This window comes from Biomphalaria glabrata, chromosome 8 (genome assembly GCF_947242115.1).
Source record: "Biomphalaria glabrata chromosome 8, xgBioGlab47.1, whole genome shotgun sequence".
NCBI classification, from domain to species: Eukaryota; Metazoa; Mollusca; class Gastropoda; family Planorbidae; genus Biomphalaria; species Biomphalaria glabrata.
Window position 1 is genome coordinate 13,636,650 of NC_074718.1, and position 20,073 is coordinate 13,656,722.

The following is a 20,073-nucleotide window of genomic DNA, read 5'->3' on the forward strand; positions in this document are numbered from 1 at the left end:
ATATATATATATATATATATATATATATATATATATATATATATATATATATATATATATATATATATATATATGGATTTAATCCCCTTTTAACGTAATAACATTTTTTCCTTCCACTTCCCATTGTTGGGTCATGTTGAAATTTCGCATAATTATTCACATTCGATGACAATATATAAACCGATCCAAAAATTAAACATTTAGCTAATCCATTAAAACTTATTTATTGGTATTGTTTCATATAGCAGAATGGGGGCTAAGCTCCTTGCCATTTTCCTATACATGGCAGTAATTAGCGGTTCTTTCCTTTATATAATCTTTGTTTTTTAAAAAGTCATATTTTTCTATTGCTTTTTTTTTACTCTCCACCAACCCTCCCTTGCTCTCTTCTTTAATCTTGCTTACTCTCGGATAACTCTGAGCAAAACTCTCTGACTGTGCCAGTTTGTGTCCCCTGAAGTCTTCCTCCTCATCAGGTCACAAAAGATCCAACTACATCACCAAGTAATCCCTACTCCAGTTTCCCCCATCTCATCCACTTCCGGTACCAGAAAAAACCAAGAGCGAGGCTAGTTAACCACGTACAAATCTGTCGCACAGTAAAGTCGAAACCCAGACATAAACCCATAGAAATCTCCAGCATTAAACTTGTATAACATAAAACTTTAGTTCTAAACATTGTATAAGATATAACTGTTATCAAGTTGTTTCAATGACCTTAGCTTGTAATCTCCAAAAAAAAAAAAAACTGAATCAAAGTGCCATCAACTTACTAAGCCAAGAAGGAAGTGGAAAAAGTTGGTCCTTTGCAAGAGATCTATAACTAACTATTGTATTTTTTTTACAAAGCTTATATCAACTCATTCTGTCTCTCTATCTGGCTGTCTTTTTTACACGTTATTTCTCCTGCACCCATTCTCGGATCAAGTTGAAGCTTTGCACAATTATTCATCCGCATAGAAAAGACGTGAATCAATTAAATAATTAACAAATTAGTCAATTAATTACTGGTATGAATTATTTTGTGTGATACCAAAAAGGGAAATTAATCCTTCTGTATTCAAAGATACGGCTAAATATGTAGGGTTTTGTCTAGCTAAATAATTAAGCACGCTATTTCTCCCACACCCATTCGCGGAATAAGTTGAAACATACATCAATATTATATTTTACCTAACAAAACATGAATCAATTAAAAAATTAACTGATTAGTCAACTAATTATTAGTAATTAATTACTTTTAAATCTAATAAAGGAAATGAGCTATACATTATTGAGAGTATATATTGTAAGTTCAAATTTCTGTCGCTTAGATAAACTTTTTTTTTCTTTTTTAAACGTATTTCTTTTATTTGTTTACAATGAAATTATTATTATGTCAGTGGCACTTATGACTAAATTAAACTTTCTTTCCCCTTAAGTAAAAATATGTAAATAAATAAAAGATTGAGAAAAGTTCCATATTCTAGTCCTGGTTGATGCTTAGTCTTTGTAGAATTATGTTTTAAATCTAATTAAATATAACGAATTTATTTCAAGAATGCCCTGGAAAGATATCTAAACTTGAGTGACAGTACTTATATCCCCCCATCCCTTTGAGTGAGTGTCATTAGTCCCATTTGTAGTTGTAAAACCAAAATTTAAGAACACAGTATTTATGCATTTATATATTTACAATGACTCTTACTACTAGCTTCCTTTTTATTATTAGTGGTGGGTGGAAACTGGGTGGCAGTGCTGGCCCTAACTATTGCGGGGCCAAATGCGAAATGGATTGAGTGGGGCCCAGTCTGGGTACGGTTAAGGATAATAAGTGAGAACTAAGATTTTGTATTAGAAAATAAATTCGTCTTTGCATTACAATTTTATTAACTGAAATCTGACAATGCCGTTTTTTTTTTAATCGCGCGTAGGATTGGCGTTTTCCATATTGCCACCCCAAAATGACAATTTCGTCTAATATTCACGAGATTTCTAATGAGTTTTCAGGAGATTTTAATAATTAAGTCGATTAGCTATTAGCTAGGAGGTTTTCAGGAGCCCCTGGAAAATCAGGAGGGCAAGAAGCCCTGTTAGAGATTAAATTTAATAATTTACACCTAGAATTATTGCGGGACCTATGAAAGTTCGGGGCCGACAATGGCCGCGTAGATTGCAGTTTTAAGCCCTGCCTTGCTGGGTGGACAACTATTTCGAAAATGGCTCTAACTATTTGCCTGGAAATTTGACAGCTTATGTATAGGCATATCTTTGGGAAATTAATTATTACATCGTGAAAGCTTACTTTGAACCTTAGAATTTTAGTAAAACGTAATCATTTTAACATTCCATTTGGCTATTTGAAACATGCTGTCAGCGGGTATTCCCAAAGTTGACTCAAATATTTCTCTGTATTCAGTAAACAGTTCATTATATATCTACATTTTTTTTTTCTACATGAACAGTTAGCCCACAGTCTTATGTAGAAATTAGCTGGACTGTGCTAGGTTGGTGTATGTTCTCAGAAACGACATTCGACGATAACCTTATATATTATATATTAACATAGAAACAGTTCTAGATAGAAAACAGATTTATAGTTGTTTTTTTAAGCTTGGTCCGACGCGTTAACCAATTAATAAATTTTGATTCAAGATAAAAGAATGAGTTTACATTCCAGATGCAGTATAAAAAAAAAAAACAACGTCTATAAACACAAGGGCTCATTCCTCGACCAGAACTATAACGTTACCATAGCGTGGCTCCATTGAATATCTGATAGAGGCGGAACTATTTTTCTAATTCCCAGTTGTAAATAATAAAATATTAATGTTCATGGCAAGAATCGTATCAAGGCTTTTACTATCTGTATTGATCGAGAACACATCGGGAAGGCCGAATGGAAAAGTATAGAGGCTGTATAGACTAATGGTAGACTTTACGCAATGTTTATGATGATAATAGTTGCCATGGATACCGAAGATAACTGCTTCTAATTGGTGTGTACTCTTTGTCGAGTTATCCCATAAACAACACTGAACTTTCAATGGACACATTTCTAAATACTTTTTTTCTTTCTCTCCCTTTTAAGAATTCATCCATTAAACACAAGCACACTTTTCACTCTGTTTTTTTACAAAGCTTATATTAACTCACTCTGTCTGTTTGGTAAAAATTTTGTACACGTTATTTCTCCAACACCCAGTCTCGGATCAAGTTGAAACTTTGAACAATTATTTATTGCACCTAACAAAATATAAATCAATTAAAAAATTAACCAATGAAGTCAGTTAATTACTAGTAATTATTTATTTTGTTTGACACTGAAAAAGGATATTAATCCTACAGTTGAAATGTGTGGAGGTTTATTTCCTTAGACAAATGTACACGTAATTTCCCTCACTTCCGTTCTCTGATCAAGTTGAAACTTAACACAATTATTTATCGTACCTAACAAAACATGGATCAACAACAAGAGTTAACCAGTTAGTCAATTAATAATTGGTAATTAATTATTTTGCTGGATTTCGAAAAAAAAGGAAAATAAATTCTACATTATTGAAAGTTATAGTTGTAAATTTAGAGTTTTCCCCTTGTATAAGCTTTTTTGTTTTTTAGAAGTATTTTTATATTTTGCTTGTCTCTCTCTTTTCCCCCCTCTCTTTAAAGTCTCTCTTCTTCTCTTTGTACACTCTCTAGTTAATGCTCTCCGACTATTTCTCTTTTTTTTCTTGTTTCTTTCCTTTCTCCACTACTCTGTCTTTGTCATGCAATTTCTCTTATTACTAAAGAACTCTTGTTTTTTTTTTTTTTTGGTTCGATAATATTTCTTTCGTTATTTTTTAATCCTGCTTTTCATTTTGTTTTTACCAACTCTTTCCTTCAGTGCTTGCTCTGTAATAGAATTCATATTTTTGTCTTTGTAAATGATCTGATAATTTTTAAAGTCATTTTCATCTTTTTTTGAAGCTATTTGAAACATGAACTTGAAACCAATCAATAAACTTGGGACCTGGCTGCTGTTGTGTGTGTGTGTGTGTTAACTACAGTAATACGTGTTCAACGACTAAGATATTTTTTTTTGAAGAAAGGGTGGGGGTGGAACACGACCAATGGTTCACAGTTAACGGTAAACGTTAAGTTAATTAACCGTTCAGACCTAGCGATCTATAGGTAAGATCATGTAAAGGTCATCTGTTTCTATGGCCGACGATTAACGAGGGTGTCATGTGACCAGCACAACGGTAACCATCTTGACTTTCTCCAACTAGCGTCAGTTACCCTTTAGATTTGGGTGGACTCAGAGGCATCCTTAAAATCCCGTAACTCAAAAAAAAACAACAAAAAAAACCCAGTCTTCGCCGAGAATTGAATCCGGGACTTTAAGGTTCGAAAGTCAATCGCTTTACAATTAAGCCACAACCATGAAAAAACGTAAAAATGGTTCATCCAACCATTGCTTCACCAGACCAATGGCTCACTGAAATTTGGTTACCATACAACTGGTTTACCGACACTTGACTCACGGACATATAAAAAAAAAAGTCAAGTTCCCCATTTAGACCTTGTGGTAATTTCGGGGTCTTTGGGCGCCTCTGAGTCCACCCAGCTCTAATGGGTACCTGAAATTAGTTGGGGAAAAGTAAAGGCGGTTGGTCGTTGTGCAGGCCACATGACACCCTCGTTAACCGTAGGCCACAGTTGGAAATCGTTAAAACGTATAAAAGAGAGAGGGCGACAAAAGAGAGATAAAAAGAGAGACAAAAGAGAGACAAATGAGAGAGTTCTTGTAGATTGAAGATGTGATGAGCTACGTTCTTAAACTCTATATCCTCTCACCAATATTGAAAGATATTCATCAATAAATTTTGGGTTATTACTATTTCATCTATTAGCTTGCAAACTCTTCATGGGTTGAAAAAGTACAATGCCTGTAAACTGGACTGATATTTTGAAGACGGCTCATTCCGAGACATTTGGCAGTTTAAAACAAAACAGAACATCAACAACAACAAAAAAAACACACACACTGAAAATTCTGGTTTAACCGTAATTAAAAAAAAAAAAATAAGATCATCTTTACATTAAATATGGTTTACGTCTTATTAGTTTGAACACGCTGAACACTCTGAACACTCTGAACACGCTTTCTTCTGCCGTGGATAGAATCGCTTTCTATGACTGGCCTGTCCATTCTTTTATATTGTATTCCTATCATTTTCTCTGTCTGCCTCTTCTTCTGTTACCTGGCACTGTTACCTGAAGGAATGTCTTTGCGATCCCTAAGGACTTCTTGATGGTGTCAGGAATGGTTGAAGAGAATTGTATATGCATTTTAATATTTAAATATTTACACCTGTTAGTTAAGTTAATTTACGCTGTTAGCCCATTAGGTTTATAGCATAGTTATTGCAATGAGCAGCAAGCCATCTTTTCTTATCTTACAAAATACAGACAATTCTAACATTAAAAATAAAAAGAGAGAGATAGTTAGGTCCTACACATATCCATTTGTCCATATGTCCTCGTGCATGTTAATTAGAGATTCTGCAAAGTGATTGGCTTTCCTGGATGATTTAGTCACCCGTTTCATGCTCTAAATTCTGCCAAGTCACTGTTTTTTTTCTGGCTGGCTCAGGCAACCCATTCCATGCTCTAATAGCGCTAGGGAAGAAGGAACATTTGTACAAATTTGTCCTAGCATATGGAACGAGGAATGTGTAAGTTATAATTCATTGTTTTATGTATTACTGTAATTTATAAAAATTTTAGTCTTCTGTCCTGAAGTGTGAAATGTCTCTAAATTCACTGATTTGACTAGTAGTATTACTCTTATCAAAAGTGAATATTCGCTTGTTATAAATGTCTCTGCTCTCTTTTACGTCTGTCCTATCTTCTTATGTTTAATCTCTTAAGTTCTCAGACTCTATCCGCTCCATTCAGTACCCAATCAGTAGCCTATATAATAACATTTTGTATTGCAAACACGATCATTGTGTAATAGAATATTGATTTCGCCTCATGAAAGTCAATGCAGCTGTCAAACTTTCTAGTTCTATCTACTCAGCCAACATCGGTATTTGTTCGGTTAGACTTTAGAAATCATCGGTTATTAAATGAGAGCATGCAGATTTAGGGAGACCTGTGAGGGAGGGGGGGGGGGCTGTTGAGTGGTTCAGGAAATGCAGCCACACTAAGAAATTAAGAAGAGACATATATCGGCCTTGTGGAAGCACGGAGTCTGAGCGGTAAAGCGCTTGGGGTCCACGGTTAGAATCCTGGCAAAGACTGTGATTTTAAACTTCGGGATCTTTGGGCGCCTGTGCGTCCACCCAGCTCTAACACTAGTTGGGGAAAAGTAAAGACGGATGGTTGTTGTGCTGGACACATAATACCCTTATTAACCGTGGGCCTCAGAAACAAAAGGTCAGAAATTGAATTTTTGAAAATCAGCCTTGCAAGTACCATCTAAGAACGCAGACATAAAATAAGTAACAAGTTCACGAACTTTTTTTTTAATGGAGCCGTTGGCATTCACAGAGAGCCGATGGGGCCGACACAGGGACTGATCTATTTATAGTTTTCAACATTCTCAAAGGGAAGCAAATACAAAGTTGTTGAACAACATAGGAACTCACAGGCTCCACAATCTGATGCATTGGTGGGGAGCTGTGTGTGGGGAATTATACATTACTACCACAATGTGATATCATCTTAGATCTCTCATTTCTGTGTTTTATTCATTACAAAACAGCTCCACTTCTGTATGCGTCACGTGTTGCTATTATTATTATTAATATTATTATTATTATTATAAATATCAGTTATTTTTCTTTACAATAGCGGATACCTTTATCTATCGATAACAAATGTACATAAAAAGATTGATGCTATGAAGCTACCGATGCCTCTCTCTTCTCTTCTCGCCTATATTGCAATGATTATACTCCAGAGCAATAAATTTAAACATGGAATAGAATTCCACAATTACCAAAATTGAAACAGAAATAGTTGTCAAAGGGAGATAAATTAGTTCAATGGGGAAAAAACAAACATTATTTATTTTCTTCTGAATTCTCTTTCCGAAGTTTTTTTTTGTTTTCTTTGATTGCATTGTAATGTCTTTTGCACGAGCAACAGAAAAAGAATAAAAAAAAATTGTAGCCAATGGCTGATGTTTTATCTCACGTTCTCTCTATCTTTTTTGGGGGAAAGTTTCCGGAATGCGGGCAGTAATCTGATTACTGGAAGCTGACCAGGACGCTTGGTTGCTTCCCTTGACGGCGCGAGGTCCACAAAAGAGCAATGGGACAGTAAGTCGCTCAATCCCCCCCCCCTTCACCCCACGTCCAACATTTCTCTCCCCTTCCTCTTGCTGGTTAGTTTGCAAGCCTACAAACCAGAGATTTGAAGACGATGTTTGATCTGAAGATCTCTCACAACAAACTTCAATTCTCTCTTTCTATTTCTCACACACACACACACACACACGCATATATATACACTCACTCCCTCTCTCTGTCTCTACTTTCCTGCCCTCAAAGCTCTCTCCATTTCTTACGGTCCATAAAACAGAGCCACTTTTTGCATCTAAACTCATTAAACTTGCATCAAGCAGAATCAAATCTGGAATCCTCAAATGTCGACTGAGCATGCGCATTAACTTGTTGTTTTTTTTTTTAATTCTGTGTTAGGAGAGTGCACTTCCTGTCAAAATTATAATAACGTAACGATATATGATATCATTTAAATAATACAAAAAACACAGAAAGACAAAGATCAAAGACAGACTCTGTGTTGAATTCGGCCCTAGCATTACCATACGATCCGGCCCACACATTTTTATAAGTAAGATAAGATAAGATATTTTAATAATATTATGAATTTAAAATATTGATATATTCTTATCTAATCATATAAATTACAGACGTTAATTAAAAAAAGAAGATGATAACGCCCTACCGGTGTCCCTAGGTCAATCTAGTCATGCTTGTCAACCAATGACTTAAACTCTGCCAAGTCGATGGTTTTCCTAATAATATGATAAAAATACTAAAAAATCATAAAAGAAATATTTAAAATTTATGTTCCGCTTTGCTCTTTGATATGACATCACCTTTGGTTTAAACTTTAATGCATTCATCTATAGGCTAGCGAATGTAGCATGTTAAGAGAGTGTATGTCTGTGTGTTTTTTTAGATCCAACAAAAATAGCATTCAATGAATGAATACAAAATCATAAGTAAAAATTAATAACCATTTAATTCCTTAACGTATAAATATTAGATCATCCATCGTCCGGCCTTATGTAATTGGAGTCCCAAGACGAAGTGAATAAAGTGGCCCCACATGAAATAGAAAAACAAATTAAGGCCAAAAAATATGCAATAAATTAAAACCTTTCCTATATCTGAATCAACAAATAAGTTAAATTCACAAAGCGCTGAAAGCATATGTGCACATATGGGATGATAGATGATCAACTCACTAGAAGTAACGTTTTGACGTGTCATCAAAAGAAAGAAACAAGGTCTTCTAATATGTGTAGTCTAACAAGTAGATGTAAGCATTCGTGGATAAATCTTCAATTACAATAGATACTTGACTTTAGAGCTAGGCTAGAAGACATAGAGACACAGACTTTAGAGCTAGGCTAAAAGACATAGAGATACAGACTTTAGAGCTAGGCTAGAAGACATAGAGACACAGACTTTAGAGCTAGGCTAAAAGACATAGAGATACAGACTTAAGAGCTAGGCTAGAAGACATAGAGACACAGACTTTAGAGCTAGGCTAGAAGACATAGAGATACAGACTTTAGAGCTAGGCTAGAAGACATAGAGACACAGACTTTAGAGCTAGGCTAAAAGACATAGAGACACAGACTTTAGAGCTAGGCTAAAAGACATAGAGACACAGACTTTAGAGCTAGGCTAGAAGACATAGAGATACAGACTTTAGAGCTAGGCTAGAAGACATAGAGATACAGACTTTAGAGCTAGGCTAGAAGACATAGAGACACAGACTTTAGAGCTAGGCTAAAAGACATAGAGATACAGACTTTAGAGCTAGGCTAGAAGACATAGAGACACAGACTTTAGAGCTAGGCTAGAAGACATAGAGATACAGACTTTAGAGCTAGGCTAGAAGACATAGAGACACAGACTTTAGAGCTAGGCTAGAAGACATAGAGACACAGACTTTAGAGCTAGGCTAAAAGACATAGAGACACAGACTTTAGAGCTAGGCTAAAAGACATAGAGACACAGACTTTAGAGCTAGGCTAAAAGACATAGAGATACAGACTTTAGAGCTAGGCTAGAAGACATAGAGACACAGACTTTAGAGCTAGGCTAAAAGACATAGAGATACAGACTTTAGAGCTAGGCTAGAAGACATAGAGACACAGACTTTAGAGCTAGGCTAGAAGACATAGAGATACAGACTTTAGAGCTAGGCTAGAAGACATAGAGACACAGACTTTAGAGCTAGGCTAGAAGACATAGAGACACAGACTTTAGAGCTAGGCTAGAAGACATAGAGACACAGACTCTAATTTGAGATTTGATACATATGTTTCGCAATGTTTTTCTCTAAAAAAAAATTTCTTTGAGTCTTGTGCGAGCCCAGCACCAATCAGAGACCCTAGGCGATTGCCTATTTTGTCTAAGCTTAAGGCCGGCCCTGATCTATCTATCTATCTATCTATCTATCTATCTATCTATCTATCTATCTATCTATCTATCTATCTATCTATCTATCATCTATCTATCTATCTATTTCAATACCTATCTAGTCTATAGTATGAGTGACAACATTCCACCAAGTGAACAAATCAACTCACTCCCTTCCAAAGTGCATGCACGCACAGGGACAAATTGGTTAACACAGAAGTCATTTCCCAGGGGGAGGAGGGGGAAGATTCGTTTAAGTGTGGGTCTGAGATGAGAGAGGGAGAAAGAGAGAGAGAGATAGAGAGACAGAGAGATATGTAGAAACCCATGATGTTTTAGTGACAAGGAAAAGACAGAAATAGAAAGAGAGAAACAAAGTAAAAAAAAAGATTCTGAAATGAAAAGAGAAGAGAGAGAGCAAAGGAAAAGAATAAAACTGAAACATAGAGCAAAGGAAAAGAATAAAACTGAAACATAGAGCAAAGGAAAAGAATAAAAGAGAATGTAGAAAGAAGGGAGTTGAGGTGACTGAGTGGTAAAGCACTTGGCTTCCGAACCGGGGGTCCCGGGTTAGAATCCTGCTGAAGACTGGAATTAATTTTTATTTCGGGATCTTTGGGCGCCTTTGAGTCCACCCAGCTCTAATGGGTACCTGACATTAGTTAGGGAAAAGTAATTGTAGTTGGTCGTTGTGCTGGCCGCATAACAACCTCATTAGCCGTAGTCCACAGAAACAGATGACCTCAACCTCATCTGCCCTATAGACCACAAGGTCTGAAAGAGAAACTTTTACTCTAGAGAGAGACGAACGAAAGATGACTTTCAACTCGTTCTATCTAGAGTTCGGTTCCTCTAGTACAAGAGATTTATTGTTAGTTATCAAAACAATTTGTGATTAAGACTGACACCCCAACAGTCTGAGAGAACCAGATTTCCAATATCTGATGGTCCACTGTTCACGAGAATGTTACACAGCCAGCATGACGACTGATGGCATGAAGTCTCCACAACAAATGTCAGGTCCCTGGAGCTGTTGAGATTAAAACCAATTTCAATTTATAAAAAAAAAGATGGCCAAATAATCAATGTTTTAACTCGTGACCTTCAACTATAGATCTTCCGCCACGAAAACCTATTTGAAAAAGTTCAGAAACTGTAAATGTGAAACTTTGTTGTTGTTTGTCGAGGGAGCTGGACATTGTTCCATTGACCATTCCCACCAGATTGTTGTGCTCTATTGTATTAAATGAATGATCGGATGAATCCGTCTCTGTTTTCTTGTGCTGGAAATCTTAAACCAAACCCAAGGTACAAAGATAATGGAGAGTGTCAACTATGCGATGGTCTTTACAATATCAATGACAAGATTGCCATCGTCTGGATCAGTTTCTAAAGACTTCTTATCCTTCACAGACTTACCTGAAAGGAAATTCCTGACGATTTGTCCTCATTCAAGGATTGCCATTTGCAAACAACCATAAGAAAAGAAATTCATGAAGATGATATTTCTACATTCAATGATTGTCATCTGAACACATTTCATCTGAAGCGATATTCCTGAAGGTGATGTCTCTTGATAAATTAATTGCACTATATCATATATCCCTCTAAAGTGAAATTCCTGAAGGTGATGTCTTTTGATAAATTCATTGTACTATCATATATTCCTCTAAATTCATTGTACTATCATATATTCCTCTAAATTCATTGTACTATCATATATTCCTCTAAATTCACTGTACTATCATATATTCCTCTAAATTCATTGTACTATCATATATTCCTCTAAATTCATTGTACTATCATATATTCCTCTAAATTCATTGTACTATCATATATTCCTCTAAATTCATTGTACTATCATATATTCCTCTAAATTCATTGTACTATCATATATTCCTCTAAATTCATTGTACTATCATATATTCCTCTAAATTCATTGTACTATCATATATTCCTCTCAAGTGAAAATTTTAAAGGAGCTAGGAGCATCTAACGCTGTTGTATTGTAAAAATATGTTATTTATGTTTTCTGTCTGTTCTTGTGCCTGTACTGCTGGTGATCGTATTCCACATTTTGCTTTAGTTGAAACATGTACATTGAGAGAATGACACCATCACAAAAATGACAAACATGACAGACGCACATTTTCTAAAGGCGCTCTAGACCAGGGATGGAATCCTGATATTTATTTATGTGTGCTGTTATGAGAAACGAAAACACTTGTATGCTACTTGTATCTCGTAGACACCGGGGTTAGAGCCAGACGAGGGGGGGGGGGACTAGTATCTTTAGACCATAGTTGATATCAATAGGTTTTAGAAGGCAAGTGAAAATCTTTTGTTTTTGTTTCTTTTGGGTGTGGGGGGGGGGGGGTTAAATACCAGAACAAAGTTTCACTCAACCCAGAGTTTCCACTTGAAGCTACGCCCCTGGTTGGCTTGCGGTTGTCATCTACTATATTCCCCTAGTATTTTGGACATCATTTCGTCAGGACCAATATTCGTTTTCTTTCTTTCTTTTAGAACAAAAATAGAATTAATTGTTCCCTTTAAGTGTAATATCAACATCACGTGATGTCTAATTTTAGATATGAAACAGTTAATTAGACGGAATTATTATTAAAATATTTTAGCGTTATTTTTTTTTATCGCTTAATGCCAGAGGCTTGCAATATTATTACCTTATTAAGTTACATTTATTTTAGTGAACAAAAAGTTATTGTGGAATGAACATGTTGTGTCTCGGTGTCTCAAGTAGTGTCTTTCTTCCATTCTATTTTGATAACTTTTCTCAAGAGGGCCATTTTGTTCTTCATTAAACTTGTACAAAAATACAAAAATAAACAACATCAACAAACAAACTTAGAATGAATAAACCACAGAACAAATTCAAGAGTAGAAATCCGATAACTTATCTGTAAAATAAAAGATTATTACAAGTTACTTTAATTGATATATCCACTACATTATTGAAATTATTTTACGTAAAACGCCTGTCTGGATTCCTAGACCACTTTATTGCCTCACTTACGTTTACTTTTTACAAGTCATAACTTCATGGAACCTGGAGGGGGAAACATAGACATTGATCTTTAAAACCGCTCAACGACATTCCTAGAAATATGGCAGTTGGTGTATATTGCTGAGAAAAGAATTCCTAGCTCTAGTTTGACCGTTATAATTTTTCAAAGAATACATAGAAATAAATTTAAATTTGGCTAGAGAACTAGGTCTAGTTCTAGATCCAAAATCAGTTTTGAAAGGACTATCGCGAATGTAATTGATTCAAGAGTCTAATAAATTAATGTTTAGCAAAATTTTGCGCATCGACTATTAATTCTAGATCTTAAGACTAATAAGACCTATCATTGGAATATTATAAAGTGTGCTAGATTCATTTAACCAGGATTCTTTTTCGTAGGGAATGGGGCTGGATAAAATTGTTGCATTCAGTACTTACTAAGAATAAAAATCGCTCTATAAGTTATATAAAGGAGTTATTGTCTGTTTTAAAACATTTATTTAAAAAAGTTGTTCTTGTTCCAGTGACTACGAGAGAATAATCTCAATAGAAACTTCCGGTTTCGCTCCATAAAGGGAAAAAGTCGTACCGTTTTAATAGAAATGGCTGTAAATGTTCATTCATTTCCCTTATTTATGTTTTTTTTTATAATATATTTTTTGACATTTTCCTTTTATTTTAAATCAAGTTCATCTAGATACTTATCTACCTGTTGTGTATGTTTTCAAACTTCTGTACTAGACGTTACATGCCGCCTGTTATCCTTGCGTAAACAAATCCCCTTAGAGGTCGTTATTTAGGAGCGAATACACATTGCACATTTTCGTTGGCTTACCTCCCCGTACGATCAGCGAATACATTTTGGATTTTAATTTCACCCACACACTCACATATATCTACACACGTGTGCACACACAATCACACAGTCATATTTTTTGTGTGACTTAATTTTGTGCTTGGGGACTGAAGGTTAGATGGTACAAGTAGAAGCTTGAACAAGTTCATCAGAAACCTTAGTTGTTTTAATGACTTGGAGAGTTCGCTGGTCAAGGGAGATTGATAGTGGCAGCAGGTCAGTAGTGTGGTCGACGAGGGTTTTGATAGAGAGATAGGGAGGGAGAAAGATAGCGAGAGAGGGAGGGAGGGAGAATCATAGGGTGAGAGAGAAGAAGAGAGAGAGAGAGAGCAGGAAAGTGAAAAGGGAGAGAGAGAAAGAGATGTAGATATAAATTGAGAGAGATAGGGAGAGAGCTAGAGAGAGAGAGTTAAGGAGAGAAAGAGTGAGAGAGTGACATCTGAAGTCTTAAGACTAACTATATAATCTGAATACATGAACCAAACAAAAGGGGTTTAAAGTGTTTCATTTTTACCAATGAAATAGTACAAGGGTTTACTAGATAGGGAAGGATGAGGCTCAGATGTGATGTAAGTTGATAGAGAAGGATGAGGCTCAGATGTGATGTAAGTTGATAGAGGAGGATGAGGCTCAGATGTGATGTAAGTTGATAGGGAAGGATGAGGCTCAGATGTGATGTAAGTTGATAGAGGAGGATGAGGCTCAGATGTGATGTAAGTTGATAGAGAAGGATGAGGCTCAGATGTGATGTAAGTTGATAGAGGAGGATGAGGCTCAGATGTGATGTAAGTTGATAGAGGAGGATGAGGCTCAGATGTGATGTAAGTTGATAGAGGAGGATGAGGCTCAGATGTGATGTAAGTTGATAGAGAAGGATGAGGCTCAGATGTGATGTAAGTTGATAGGGAAGGATGAGGCTCAGATGTGATGTAAGTTGATAGAGAAGGATGAGGCTCAGATGTGATGTAAGTTGATAGGGAAGGATGAGGCTCAGATGTGATGTAAGTTGATAGAGAAGGATGAGGCTCAGATGTGATGTAAGTTGATAGAGGAGGATGAGGCTCAGATGTGATGTAAGTTGATAGAGGAGGATGAGGCTCAGATGTGATGTAAGTTGATAGAGGAGGATGAGGCTCAGATGTGATGTAAGTTGATAGAGGAGGATGAGGCTCAGATGTGATGTAAGTTGATAGAGGAGGCTGAGGCTCAGATGTGATGTAAGTTGATAGAGGAGGCTGAGGCTCAGATGTGATGTAAGTTGATAGAGGAGGATGAGGCTCAGATGTGATGTAAGTTGATAGAGGAGGATGAGGCTCAGATGTGATGTAAGTTCTTTGTCAGTTCGTTCTTGCTGTAGAAGATTGCTGGGTTTACATAGTAATTAAGGAGAAATCAACCTTGTCTTGATTCAATCCCAAACTATTTGCAGCAACGTAAACAGGAAGAAATTAAAGGGAAACAACTTTCCTGATATTTTTAAAAATTAATATTAATTTTATTTTAAAAAATTATTCTAAATCCGAGCAGGCTGAGCGGGAAAATTAAGCTTCGAACATCCACTCAACAAATTAAATAAAAAATTAATTATAAAGATTAATTGTAGGGCGTAATTAGTAGGCCTACATCAATGTCATTTTAAACATTAATTTCATCTCGGACATCACAATGTCATTGGGGTGTGAGAGTCATTGTAAATAGATCTACAATTCTACATGAACCCAAGCAGGTATTCCTTTACTGATTTCTCTCTTCATTTGATAAAATGTATTGACTAACTTTGGTTCTTCCTTTGGAACCCAGAACAGTCTTAGAACTTTCGCAAAATACATTGTGTTGTTATGTCTTGCATCCAAAAGTGTCACGTGATATTCGCGTCAAGGTAGCATGTTTAAAAATAACTTGTTTTGTTTGTCACTGGTGAATTTTTACAACATAAAGTTATACAAAATAGCCATCTTGTAAATCAGCGTTGTTCAACCTAGTTACCGAGGGTCACTTCCGGCCCGTCATACGATGTTATCTTGACCATGTACACCTCTACCCACTGAGCATACTGAAGCTGCAGCGGTTCCGTTGAACTGGACGAACGGGACTTCGATATGAGTTGGATACTGGTGGATATAAACTGGATATGGACTTAACAACCACACTGTTTCCCACACGTGCTGTTACCTCCCTTTTTTCTTCTTTGTAGAATGTCGTCGCCTGGAGTGTAATTATTTAACTTGGGCAGTAGTCTCCCTCTTTAGAGAATAGTAAAATTGTAGGTTCCAAGGAGGGATGAGATGTGTAAAGAAAGGGGGGGGGGTGGAGGCCATGCTGAAAAAAAAAAGGGCAGAGAGCTTAAGACAACAGAAGCCACAAGGGAGGTAAATGGCTTACTGACGTCACATAATAACATCATCAGACACTCAGGAGGACATTAGCGAGCAGAATGATGAGAGAGAGAGAGAGAGAAAGAGGGGGGAGGGGAGAAGAGAGAAATAACAAAAGAAAGGAAAAAGAAAAAAGAGATAAGAAATAAAGAAAAAAATAGAACAAAGAAAAAGAAAGATAAGAAACAAAGAGACGGAGAAAAGGATCAAAATGGAGGATGGCGTCTCCAGAAGTACAAATAACTAGGATACAATTGCAAGGTCATTTACTTGATTGAAACAACAGGAAACGTTTAGAACAAAGCTCATCGTCTGCTATAGGAGACAAGTGTCCTTGTAATCACATTTCCATAAGGATCAATAAAGCAGTCTTAGTCTAGTCTTAACACGCCTGCGCTGATCCGAATGCCACACATTAATAGTCCGTTACTGTATTAAAATATTTCTGCCACAATTCCTTACTCCTCATGGACCCGCCACATACACACAAGGACACCAAATTTTTATATTTCCAGGCAGGGAACAAACTTATCAAATTAAAAAGGGTGGATGCATAAATACTTATATGTTCCCAGCGAAACACGAAATGCTTGGATTTCGCACTTTGCCAGTGACATATATGTTGATTGACTGTAAGGATTAGGTCTAGACTTTAGTCCTTTAGAACAGAAAAACAAATAATAAATTGGTCGACAATTGTATTTGTTTTTGTTAAAGCAAAGAAAAAATAATTGTGACTTGGATTATCAGTCAGGCCACAGTATCCACTAACCATATCAACCTGTTGTTTGGATGGCTGCCTGATCATGTGGTATGCGCGCTGGGCTGTCGTTTGGTTGTCTCAATGTTCCCGGGTTCATACTATGCTAGCTGCCATCTCCCGTCGTCTTGTGGGAGGTTTGGACTAGGAAGTAAATTAACTCTGAAGGAACATCCGAAACATGCACAACAAACAAACAACAAACAACGATAGTAATCCTACCACGCAAGTTTTTTAGACAAACAAAACATCAACCAATCATTCCGATCAACCATGTCATCCAATCATTCAACGATGATAATCAACCATGCATATTTCAATCAACCAATTATATCAAACAACCATGACCACCAATAATATCAAACAACCATGACCACCAATAATATCAAACAACCATGACCACCAATAATATTGTTACGATTCTCTCTTCCTACTCAGGCCTTCTGTAAACACTGCTAAACACAACACAACACATCAACACATCAAGAACCTGACAACAAGAGCTCCACAATATCGGGTACTTTAATAATGAGTGAATAAGTAGATAACAGCCAATACTAGACAATTGGCATCAAACACATTTACAACTAAAATGTCACTCTGTACATCACCGTACAAAACTCTACTGTCTCTCTTTCTGGACTTGTACATCAACACATGAGGACTCAACCAGGACCGACTTCATGGCCGACTAACAGTCCCGGTCTCGACGCTCTCCGGTCTTGAACTGCCGCTTTCCTACACACTGTCTCTCGTACACGCAGGCTTTAGATCACATGACCATAACATTGGTCATATTTGCGTGTAATCGTAGTACTGTCCCTTGTCCATGGCCCCGCTGACCTGAGTGATTCACGTGTGACAGCTGAGCCTGAGTTAACCCTTTTGCGCCGCCAATAGGGTCGTAACACTGCCCCCTTCTCAGATTTGTCCGTCCCGGACAAAATCTATCTCACGACATGGGCAGTGGAGGTGAATCGATGCAGGAGGAGGTCTATCGGTGGGGGCGACAATGGGCTTATATTGCTATTTCGATGGAGTCATCTGCGTTGTATACTGCGTATGTCTCTTTCTCCTTCTGCTCCAGTTGACCTTCACCTGGTTGCACAGACGTCGTGGTTGCATCGCCATCCACTTTGGATTCAGCAACCATCGCCTTCTTCGGTCGCTCACTACTGAAGGCAGCCAGCCAGCACATGGGGAGGGATATGTCATGACAGGGGTCACCAAGATCGTTGGCCTATCAGGTTGTTTCATAGGGCTTTCAAGAGATGGGATTTGGGAATGGGTATCAGGTCCACAGGAGGGGAAATAGTGGCACACATTATCTTCAGGCTTGTCCGGAGGGCAAACTAGTGGAGTAAGTTGGCAGCACTCCACTTGCGAAGGACTCTCATCTTCAGCATCAGGCTCCAGTTCACTTACTTGACCATCATCAGGGCTTCTCACTATGGTCTCGTCAGCAGGACAAACGTCTATTGGGTGCAGACCTTGCCGATGGGTTTCTTGGAGTTGGCGTTCTCCCTGCGGAGCTCGACACATAACGTTCTTGCCAAACATCTGGGTGCAGCTATCAAGATTCGAGTTCCTCTCATCAGCACTGACAGATTGACAGATGTCGTTAATGTCCTCAGCTACAGGCTTGAGGTAAGACACGACGTTGTCTTGTTCTATCTGGCTGATGGAGGCACTCTCGTCATGGACGTTTGTAGCAAAAGCTTTGGTTGAACTATTGGTCTCGGTCTCTTCTCTTGTTTCTTCATCTGTCTCTTTCTGCGAGTCACCCTTGATCACATTCTGAAAGCCAGCCAACATCTGCTCTTGAAAGGTGATCAAGAGCTCTACAACATCGGGTTTGAGTTCAAAGAGGTACGTGTATGGATCTTCCTCTTCATCCACCAGGGCTTGCCGGAGACGTTCTTTAAGAGTTTCGTTGTTCCTTTCGTAGTACTTCAGTCCTCGCCATTTCAGCTCTTGTTTAAGTTCTTTCAGATTCAGTTCATCTAGCAGTTTTACAGAAGCCATAGGAAATCCCACTTCAAGACACCAGTGGTACGTTTTTCTCTCTCCTACTCATCAGGCCTTCCGTAAACACTGCTAAAACTCAACACAACACATCAACACATCAAGAACTTGACAACAAGGCTCCAAATAATCTGGTACTTTAATAATGAGTGAATAAGTAGTTAACAGCCAATTGGCATCAAACACATCAACAACTAAAATGTCACTCTGTACATCACCGTACAAAACTCTACTGTCTCTCTTTCTGGACTTGTACATCAACACATGAGGACTCGACCAGGACCGACTTCATGGCCGACTAACAGTCCCGGTCTCGACGCTCTCCGGTCTTGAACTGCCGCTTTCCTACACACTGTCTCTCGTACACGCAATAATACCAAACAACCATGACAACCAATAATACCAAACAAATATGACAACCAATAATACCAAAACAACCATGACAACCAATAATACCAAACAACCATGACAACCAATGATATCAAACAACCATGCCAACCAATGATATCAAACAACCATGACAACCAATGATATCAAACAACCATGACAACCAATGATATCAAACAACCATGACAACCAATAATATCAAACAACCATGACAACCAATGATATCAAACAACCATGACAACCAATAATACAAAACAACCATGACAACCAATGATATCAAACAACCATGACAACCAATGATACCAAACAACCATGACAACCAATGATACCAAACAACCATGACAACCAATAATATCAAACAACCATGCCAACCAATGATATCAAACAACCATGACAACCAATGATATCAAACAACCATGACAACCAATAATACCAAAACAACCATGACAACCAATGATATCAAACAACCATGACAACCAATGATATCAAACAACCATGGCAACCAATAATACCAAACAACCATGACAACCAATGATACCAAACAACCATGCCAACCAATAATACCAAACAACCATGACAACCAATAATACCAAAATAACCATGACAACCAATGATACCAAACAACCATGACAACCAATGATATCAAACAACCATGCCAACCAATGATATCAAACAACCATGACAACCAATAATATCAAACAACCATGACAACCAATGATACCAAACAACCATGACAACCAATGATACCAAACAACCATGACAACCAATAATACAAAACAACCATGACAACCAATAATACAAAACAACCATGACAACCAATGATATCAAACAACCATGACAATTAATGATATCAAACAACCATGACAACCAATGATACCAAACAACCATGACAACCAATGATACCAAACAACCATGACAACCAATAATACCAAACAACCATGACAACCAATGATACCAAACAACCATGACAACCAATGATACCAAACAACCAT

General features: G+C 37.2%; 1 protein-coding gene across 2 annotated transcripts in view; it reads right to left on the reverse strand.

Annotated features, from left to right (window-relative positions):
- LOC106059817 (glutamate receptor 1-like) overlaps positions 1-20,073 on the reverse strand; it is a 132,327-nt gene that overhangs the window by 58,310 nt on the left and 53,944 nt on the right. The window lies entirely within an intron of this gene.